The sequence below is a fragment of the Melanerpes formicivorus genome, unplaced genomic scaffold (genome assembly GCF_026170545.1).
Source record: "Melanerpes formicivorus ecotype bairdi unplaced genomic scaffold, bMelFor1.0.p_v2 SCAF_344, whole genome shotgun sequence".
Lineage (NCBI taxonomy): Eukaryota > Metazoa > Chordata > Aves > Piciformes > Picidae > Melanerpes > Melanerpes formicivorus.
Genome location: NW_027142696.1, coordinates 42,501 through 52,500, shown reverse-complemented (window position 1 = coordinate 52,500; position 10,000 = coordinate 42,501).

Genomic DNA, 10,000 nt, shown 5'->3' with positions numbered 1-10,000 from the left:
CAGAAATCACGCCGGCTTGTACGATGACGTAGGCGGAGGCAGAGCGCAACAGCGACCCCTTGGCGACAAGCGCGAGCTCCGCGGAGAGCACGTCTACTCGCCGAGGGAGAGCACGTCTACTCGCCGAGGGAGAGCACGTCTACTCGCCGAGGGAGAGCACGTCTACTCGCCGAGGGAGAGCACGTCTACTCGCCGAGGGAGAGCACGTCTACTCGCCCAGGGAGAGCACGTCTACTCGCCGAGGGAGAGCACGTCTACTCGCCCAGGGAGAGCACGTCTACTCGCCGAGGGAGAGCACGTCTACTCGCCCAGGGAGAGCACGTCTACTCGCCGAGGGAGAGCACGTCTACTCGCCCAGGGAGAGCACGTCTACTCGCCCAGGGAGAGCACGTCTACTCGCCGAGGGAGAGCACGTCTACTCGCCCAGGGAGAGCACGTCTACTCGCCCAGGGAGAGCACGTCTACTCGCCCAGGGAGAGCACGTCTACTCGCCGAGGGAGAGCACGTCTACTCGCCGAGGGAGAGCACGTCTACTCGCCGAGGGAGAGCACGTCTACCTCCCGGCTGAGGGAGAGCACGGTGGGGGGGGACAAAGACAGGCGGCAGCAGCTTCGGTGAACGTCACCCGGGAGGCGACCGGGGGTGTCCCGGGGCTGTCCCGGGAAGCCGGCGTCCGGCACAGGGAACCGTAAGCTGCCGGACCGGGGCGAATCCCCGCGGCCACGGCAGGGGTGGGGGCTCGAAGACAGCCGGCAGCCGCTTCGGTGAACGTCACCCGGGAGGAGACTGGGGCCCTCCCGGGACCGTCCCGGGAAGACGACGTTCGGCACGAGATCCCGGCCGCGGCCGGACCGGCTCGAAGCCTCGCGGTCCCGGCAGCAGCCGGAGCCGCTCGCCGCCTCGGGCTCCCGGCCCCCTACAGATCCGGCGACTCGTTCGCGGGCGGCGGGGGGAGGCAGTGGAGGGGGTGCGGGGAGAAGCGGCAGCGGAGGCGGAGGGGGGGGGGGCTCGAAGACAGCCGGCAGCCGCTTCGGTGAACGTCACCCAGGAGGCGATCGGGGCCGTCTCGGGGCCGTCCCGGGATGCCGGCTTCCGGCACGGGGTCCCGGCCGCGGCCGGACCGGCTCGTATCCCCGCGGCTCCGGTAGGGGGGGGGGGGGCTCGAAGACAGCCGGCAGTCGCCTCGGTGAACGTCACCCGGCCGGCGACCGCGGCCGTTCCGGGGCCGTCCCGGGAAGCCTGCGACAGGCACGGGGTCCCAGCCGCGGCCGGACCGACTCGAAGCCCCGCGGCCCCGGCACGGGGGAGGCCCAAAGACTGGCGGCAGCCGCTTCGCTGAACGTCACCCGGCCGGCGACCGGGGCCGTCCCGGGGCCGTCCCGGGATGCCGGCTTCCGGCACGGGGTCCCGGCCGCGGCCGGACCGGCTCGAATCCCCGCGGTCCCGGCAGCAGCCGGAGCCGCTCGCCGTTCGGGCTCCCGGCACCCTACGGATCCGCCGACTCGTTCGCCGGCGGCGGGGGGAGGCAGTGGAGGGGGTGCGGGCAGAAGCGGCAGCGGAGGCGGAGGGGGGGGGGGGCTCGAAGACAGCCGGCAGCCGCTTCGGTGAACGTCACCCGGCCGGCGACCGGGGCCGTCCCGGGGCCGTCCCGGGATGCCGGCTTCCGGCACGGGGTCCCGGCCGCGGCCGGAGCGGCTCGAAGCCCCGCGGTCCCGGCAGCAGCCGGAGCCGCTCGCCGTTCGGGCTCCCGGCACCCTACGGATCCGGCGACTCGTTCGCCGGCGGCGGGGGGAGGCAGTGGAGGGGGTGCGGGCAGAAGCGGCAGCGGAGGCGGAGGGGGGGGGGGCTCGAAGACAGCCGGCAGCCGCTTCGGTGAACGTCACCCAGGAGGCGATCGGGGCCGTCCCGGGGCCGTCCGGGGATGCCGGCTTCCGGCACGGGGTCCCGGCCGCGGCCGGACCGGCTCGAAGCCCCGCGGTCCCGGCAGCAGCCGGAGCCGCTCGCCGTTCGGGCTCCCGGCACCCTACGGATCCGGCGACTCGTTCGCCGGCGGCGGGGGGAGGCAGTGGAGGGGGTGCGGGCAGAAGCGGCAGCGGAGGCGGAGGCGGGGGGGGGCTCGAAGACAGCCGGCAGCCGCTTCGGTGAACGTCACCCAGGAGGCGATCGGGGCCGTCCCGGGGCCGTCCCGGGATGCCGGCTTCCGGCACGGGGTCCCGGCCACGGCCGGACCGGCTCGAAGCCCCGCGGTCCCGGCAGCAGCCGGAGCCGCTCGCCGTTCGGGCTCCCGGCACCCTACGGATCCGGCGACTCGTTCGCCGGCGGCGGGGGGAGGCAGTGGAGGGGGTGCGGGCAGAAGCGGCAGCGGAGGCGGAGGCGGGGGGGGGCTCGAAGACAGCCGGCAGCCGCTTCGGTGAACGTCACCCAGGAGGCGATCGGGGCCGTCCCGGGGCCGTCCCGGGATGCCGGCTTCCGGCACGGGGGTCCCGGCCGCGGCCGGAGCGGCTCGAAGCCCCGCGGTCCCGGCAGCAGCCGGAGCCGCTCGCCGTTCGGGCTCCCGGCACCCTACGGATCCGGCGACTCGTTCGCGGGCGGGGGGGGGAGGCAGTGAAGGAGGTGCGGGCAGAAGCGGCAGCGGAGGCGGAGGGGGGGGGGGGTGCTCGGAGACAGCCGTCAGCCGCTTCGGTGAACGTCACCCGGGAGGCGACCGGGACCGGCCCGGGAAGCCATCGTCCGGCCCCGGATCCCGGCCGCGGCCGGACCGGCTCGAATCCCCGCGGCCCCGGCACGGGGGAGGCCCAAAGACTGGCGGCAGCCGCTTCGGTGAACGTCACCCGGCCGGCGACCGGGGCCGTCCCGGGGCCGTCCCGGGATGCCGGCTTCCGGCACGGGGTCCCGGCCGCGGCCGGACCGGCTCGAATCCCCGCGGCCCCGGCACGGGGGAGGCCCAAAGACTGGCGGCAGCCGCTTCGGTGAACGTCACCCGGCCGGCGACCGCGGCCGTTCCGGGGCCGTCCCGGGAAGCCTGCGACAGGCACGGGGTCCCGGCCTCGGCCGGACCCGCACTGGGTGCCGCCGCCTCGGGCTCTCGGGACGGTATGGATCCGCCGACTCGTTCGCCGGCAGCGGGGGGAGGCAGTGGAGGCGGTGCGGGGGAGAAGCGGCAGCGGAGGCGGAGGGGGGGGGGCTCGAAGACAGCCGGCAGCCGCTTCGGTGAACGTCACCCAGGAGGCGATCGGGGCCGTCCCGGGGCCGTCCCGGGATGCCGGCTTCCGGCACGGGGGTCCCGGCCGCGGCCGGACCGGCTCGTATCCCCGCGGCTCCGGCAGGGGGGGGGGGGCTCGAAGACAGCCGGCAGTCGCCTCGGTGAACGTCACCCGGCCGGCGACCGCTGGCCGTTCCGGGGCCGTCCCGGGAAGCCTGCGACAGGCACGGGGTCCCAGCCGCGGCCGGACCGACTCGAAGCCCCGCGGCCCCCGGCACGGGGGAGGCCCAAAGACTGGCGGCAGCCGCTTCGGTGAACGTCACCCGGCCGGCGACCGGGGCCGTCCCGGGGCCGTCCCGGGATGCCGGCATCCGGCACGGGGTCCCGGCCGCGGCCGGAGCGGCTCGAATCCCCGCGGTCCCGGCAGCAGCCGGAGCCGCTCGCCGTTCGGGCTCCCGGCACCCTACGGATCCGGCGACTCGTTCGCCGGCGGCGGGGGGAGGCAGTGGAGGGGGTGCGGGCAGAAGCGGCAGCGGAGGCGGAGGGGGGGGGGCTCGAAGACAGCCGGCAGCCGCTTCGGTGAACGTCACCCGGCCGGCGACCGGGGCCGTCCCGGGGCCTGTCCGGGGATGCCGGCTTCCGGCACGGGGGTCCCGGCCGCGGCCGGAGCGGCTCGAATCCCCGCGGTCCCGGCAGCAGCCGGAGCCGCTCGCCGTTCGGGCTCCCGGCACTCTACGGATCCGGCGACTCGTTCGCCGGCGGCGGGGGGAGGCAGTGGAGGGGGTGCGGGGAGAAGCGGCAGCGGAGGCGGAGGGGGGGGGGGGCTCGAAGACAGCCGGCAGCCGCTTCGGTGAACGTCACCCGGGAGGCGACCGGGACCGGCCCGGGAAGCCATCGTCCGGCCCGGGATCCCGGCCGCGGCCGGACCGGCTCGAATCCCCGCGGCCCCGGCACGGGGGAGGCCCAAAGACTGGCGGCAGCCGCTTCGCTGAACGTCACCCGGCCGGCGACCGGGGCCGTCCCGGGGCCGTCCCGGGATGCCGGCTTCCGGCACGGGGTCCCGGCCGCGGCCGGACCGGCTCGAATCCCCGCGGTCCCGGCAGCAGCCGGAGCCGCTCGCCGTTCGGGCTCCCGGCACCCTACAGATCCGGCGACTCGTTCGCCGGCGGCGGGGGGAGGCAGTGGATGGGGGTGCGGGCAGAAGCGGCCGCGGAGGCGGGGGGGGGGGGGGGGGCTCGAAGACAGCCGTCAGCCGCTTCGGTGAACGTCACCCGGGAGGTGACCGGGACCGGCCCGGGAAGCCATCGTCCGGCCCCGGATCCCGGCCGCGGCCGGACCGGCTCGAAGCCCCGCGGCCCCGGCACGGGGGAGGCCCAAAGACTGGCGGCAGCCGCTTCGCTGAACGTCACCCGGCCGGCGACCGGGGCCGTCCCGGGGCCGTCCCGGGATGCCGGCTTCCGGCACGGGGTCCCGGCCGCGGCCGGACCGGCTCGAATCCCCGCGGTCCCGGCAGCAGCCGGAGCCGCTCGCCGTTCGGGCTCCCGGCACCCTACGGATCCGGCGACTCGTTCGCCGGCGGCGGGGGGAGGCAGTGGAGGCGGTGCGGGCAGAAGCGGCAGCGGAGGCGGAGGGGGGGGCGGGGGGGACGATAGTGGCGGGGGGCGGGGGGTGCTCGAAGGCAGCCGGCAGCCAGTTCGGTGAACATTCGCCGGGGCGGGGGGGCGACCTGTCCGTGCCCGGGGCAGCCCCGGGAAGCCGGCAGCCAGCACGGGGGTCCCGGCAGCACCTGTTCCCTGCCCTGGGACTTGCCGTGCCCGGCGGCCGGTTGCCGGGTGGGGGGAGCGATGAGAGGCGGGGCGCAGCGGCCGGGGCAGCGCCGGGCCGCAGCGGGGGGCTGGGCGGGTGGGGTAGGCGTCGAGCGGCAAGCCCTCGGCTGCAGCGAATGTTCGGCGGTGCGGGGCGGGGGGGGGACGGGACGACACGTTGGGGGCGCCGAGTCCGAGCCACCCCCGGCCCCAGGGGCGGCCAGAGGGGGAGGCCGGTGCCTGGCCCTGGGAGCTGCTGGGCGCCGGATGGCCGAGGGTGCGTCAGAAGCCGCCCGAGCGGTCGAGCAGGTCCTCCAGAAAGGCCTAGGGTGGCTTCGAGGGCCCCGGGAGCAGTCGAGGGAGGCCTCCAGGCAGGTCTGGAGTGGATGGGAGGCCTTCCAAAGCAGACAAGGGAGGCTGCCAGCGGGGCCTAGGCTGGCACTGCAGCCTGTAAATGGTTGGGGGGGGGGGCCTCTGGTGCGGCCTGGAGTCTCTGGGTGGCGTCCAGAGAGGTGCAAAAGATCCTCTGGTGCGGCCTGGGGTGGCGGAGAAGCCTGCAGAGCGTGCGGGGGAGGCTTCTGGTGCGGCCTGGGGTGGGTCGGAAGCCTGCAGAGCGTGCGGGAGAGGCTTCTGGTGCGGCCTGGGGTGGCTGAGAAGCCTGCAGAGCGTGCGGGAGAGGCTTCTGCTGCGGCCTGGGGTGGCTGAGAAGCCTGCAGAGCGTGCGGGAGAGGCTTCTGCTGCGGCCTGGGGTGGCTGAGAAGCCTGCAGAGCGTGCGGGGGAGGCTTCTGTTGGGGCCTGGGGTGGGTCAGAAGCCTACAGAGCGTGCGGGGGAGGCTTCTGGTGCGGCCTGGGGTGGGTCGGAAGCCTGCAGAGCGTGCGGGAGAGGCTTCTGTTGGGGCCTGGGGTGGCTGAGAAGCCTGCAGAGCGTGCGGGGGAGGCTTCTGCTGCGGCCTGGGGTGGCTGAGAAGCCTGCAGAGCGTGCGGGAGAGGCTTCTGCTGCGGCCTGGGGTGGCTGAGAAGCCTGCAGAGCGTGCGGGGGAGGCTTCTGGTGCGGCCTGGGGTGGCTGAGAAGCCTGAAGAGCGTGCGGGAGAGGCTTCTGGTGCGGCCTGGGGTGGCTGAGAAGCCTGCAGAGCGTGCGGGGGAGGCTTCTGTTGGGGCCTGGGGTGGCTGAGAAGCCTGCAGAGCGTGCGGGGGAGGCTTCTGCTGCGGCCTGGGGTGGCTGAGAAGCCTGCAGAGCGTGCGGGAGAGGCTTCTGCTGCGGCCTGGGGTGGCTGAGAAGCCTGCAGAGCGTGCGGGAGAGGCTTCTGGTGCGGCCTGGGGTGGCTGAGAAGCCTGCAGAGCGTGCGGGAGAGGCTTCTGCTGCGGCCTGGGGTGGCTGAGAAGCCTGCAGAGCGTGCGGGAGAGGCTTCTGCTGCGGCCTGGGGTGGCTGAGAAGCCTGCAGAGCGTGCGGGAGAGGCTTCTGCTGCGGCCTGGGGTGGCTGAGAAGCCTGCAGGGCGTGCGGGAGAGGCTTCTGCTGCGGCCTGGGGTGGGTGGGAAGCCTGCAGAGCGTGCGGGGGAGGCTTCTGGTGCGGCCTGGGGTGGCTGAGAAGCCTGCAGAGCGTGCGGGGGAGGCTTCTGGTGCGGCCTGGGGTGGCTGAGAAGCCTGCAGAGCGTGCGGGGGAGGCTTCTGGTGCGGCCTGGGGTGGCTGAGAAGCCTGCAGAGCGTGCGGGGGAGGCTTCTGGTGCGGCCTGGGGTGGCTGAGAAGCCTGAAGAGCGTGCGGGAGAGGCTTCTGGTGCGGCCTGGGGTGGCTGAGAAGCCTGCAGAGCGTGCGGGGGAGGCTTCTGGTGCGGCCTGGGGTGGCTGAGAAGCCTGCAGAGCGTGCGGGAGAGGCTTCTGGTGCGGCCTGGGGTGGCTGAGAAGCCTGCAGAGCGTGCGGGAGAGGCTTCTGCTGCGGCCTGGGGTGGCTGAGAAGCCTGCAGAGCGTGCGGGAGAGGCTTCTGCTGCGGCCTGGGGTGGGTCGGAAGCCTGCAGAGCTTGCGGGGGAGGCTTCTGGTGCGGCCTGGGGTGGGTCGGAAGCCTGCAGAGCGTGCGGGGGAGGCTTCTGGTGCGGCCTGGGGTGGCTGAGAAGCCTGCAGAGCGTGCGGGAGAGGCTTCTGCTGCGGCCTGGGGTGGCTGAGAAGCCTGCAGAGCGTGCGGGAGAGGCTTCTGCTGCGGCCTGGGGTCTCTGGGTGGCCTCTAGAGAGGTGCAAAAGACCCTCTGGGTTGGGCTGGGGTGGCTCTTGGACCCCTGCCACACAGTGGAGAGCGGCCTCCGGCCCGCCACCTGTGTCCCTGTGTGCCTGAGTGCCTGTGTCCCTGTGTCCCTGTGTCCCTGTGTCCCTGAGTGCCTGAGTGCCTGTGTCCCTGTGTCCCTGTGTCCCTGAGTGCCTGAGTGCCTGAGTGCCTGTGTCCCTGTGTCCTTGTGTCCCTGTGTCCCTGTGTCCCTGTGTGCCTGAGTGCCTGTGTCCCTGTGTCCCTGTCTGTGTACCTGTGTGCGAGAGTGTCCGGCACGCCACCCAGCGGCGGCGGGCAAGCAGGTAGGCGGGTGGGCGGGCCGGCGAGGGCCAGTGTGAGTTTGGGGGGTGGGAGGGGAGGCGGCAGCTGGAAGCGTCAGAGGAGGGGGCGTGGCTCCGGCTGGCCCCGGGAGCAGGTTCCCGGGACCGGGACCGGCTGGACCCGGCGGGTGGTTGATCCCGGGGCGGGGGGCAGAGGCGGCGGGAAGCGGCAGCTGCGTGTGCGGCGGGGGGGTGGAGGGCGAACCGCGGCGGGAAGCGGATGCTTCAGAGCAGGTTACGGGGGCGGGGACGGACGACACCACCTGTCCCCGCCCCGGGACGGGCTGGACCCGGCGCCCTGGACCCGGCGCCGTGTACCCGCCGCCGCCCCCGCCGCCGCCCCCCTCCGCCACCCCGGGACCCCGACGTTTTTTGGCGCCCGCGCCTTTTTTTGCTCCCCGCCTGCCCGCGCTGCCCCGGGCCCTCCCCCGGGGCGGGGCGGGAGGGAGGGACGGACGGACGGGTAGCCGGGGATCTCCGAGCGCGCGCCACCAGACCGAGGCGGGTCCCGCCGGCGGCGGCGGCGGCGGCGGCGGCGGCAGCAGCAGCAGCAAGCGACGGCGGGGGGGGGCAGGCTAGGGAGAGAGGGGGAGCGGCATGCGGTAGGGCTGGGGGGTTTGTTTCGGGGGGGAGGGGTGGGGGGGGGGTGGCAGCGGTCAGCGAGAGCGGGGAGAGGGGGAGCGGCATGCGGTAGGGCTGGGGTGTTTTTGGGGTGGGGGCGTTGGGGGGATTAGCGGGCGGGCGGGCAGCCCAGCCAAGCGGCAAGCCGGGGGGGCGGGCGAGGGCGGCTTTAGGGCCGGAGGAGCGGAGCGCAACCTCCCCCGTGCAGGCTCCAGCGTGGAGAGCAGCAAGTTTTTGGGGACGGGGGACGACGGACGGGAGGGGCAGCGGCGAGAGGCTAGCTGCGGCAAGGGGCACCGGCACGGCCGCCCTAACAGCGCCGCCTCGGTCGCAGGGGTTAGAGAGCAGCCGGGCAGCCCGGGAGGGAAGCGGCAGCCCGCGTCGCGATCCCCCCTCCAGGGGACAATGTGGGAAGGGGAAGCCGCGGCGGCTTTGGCGGGGGGTGCCCAGCTGCTAGCGGCTTCGGGGGGCAGTTAGCGGCGGCGGGGGGGGGGGGAGATGGGTCGCGGCAGCGGCAAGAGATAACGGCGGGCGGGGGGGCTCCGTGCAAAGCGGTAACGGGAGCCGGGGGGTGTGGGGAGCTGGGGGTGGCAGCAGCGGCAAGAGGCAACGTCGGGAGGGGGGGCTCCGCGCAAACCGGTAACGGGGGCCGGGGGGTGTGGGGGGGGCGGTGGTGGCCGCGGCAAGAGGCAACGGCAGGCGGGGGGGCTCCGCGCAAACCGGCAGCGGGGGGGGGGGGGCGGGGGTAGCGGCAAGAGGCAACGGCGGGAAGGGGGGGCTCCGCGCAAACCGCTAACGGGAGCCGGGGGGTGTGGGGAGCTGGGGGTGGCAGCAGCGGCAAGAGGCAACGTCGGGAGGGGGGGCTCCGCGCAAACCGGTAACGGGGGCCGGGGGGTGTGGGGGGGGGCGGTGGTGGCCGCGGCAAGAGGCAACGGCAGGCGGGGGGGCTCCGCGCAAACCGGCAGCGGGGGGGGGGCGGGGGGTAACGGCAAGAGGCAACGGCGGGAAGGGGGGGCTCCGCGCAAACCGGCAGCGGGGGGGGGCGGGGGGTAGCGGCAAGAGGCAACGGCGGGAAGGGGGGGCTCCGCGCAAACCGGCAGCGGGGGGGGGGCGGGGGTAGCGGCAAGAGGCAACGGCGGGAAGGGGGGGCTTCCGCGCAAACCGGCAGCGGGGGGGGGGCGGGGGGTAGCGGCAAGAGGCAACGGCGGGAAGGGGGGGCTCCGCGCAAACCGGCAGCGGGGGGGGGGCGGGGGGTAGCGGCAAGAGGCAACGGCGGGAAGGGGGGGCTCCGCGCAAACCGGCAGCGGGGGGGGGGCGGGGGGTAGCGGCAAGAGGCAACGGCGGGAAGGGGGGGCTCCGCGCAAACCGGCAGCGGGGGGGGGCGGGGGGTAGCGGCAAGAGGCAACGGCGGGAAGGGGGGGCTCCGCGCAAACCGGCAGCGGGGGGGGGGCGGGGGTAGCGGCAAGAGGCAACGGCGGGAAGGGGGGGCTCCGCGCAAACCGGCAGCGGGGGCGGGGGGGGAGGCGGTCAGGAGCGGGGGGAGATTTCTAGAGATGCCGGCAGACCTTCTCCCCGGAGAACAGCGCTGTTGAAGAAAAGACTGCTTCAGAACACAACCTTTAATGAAAGACGCTCGATGAAAACAACACTTAATAAAAGAAGGTTTCATGCCGACTGCCTCTCTTCATTTACGCCGCCGCGGGGGGGGGGGGGGTTGGGGGCCGGGCGGGCGATACCAGGCGGCCCTCGTCCCGGGGACCACGTCTACCCCGCGGTTCCAGCCTCCGCGCGCT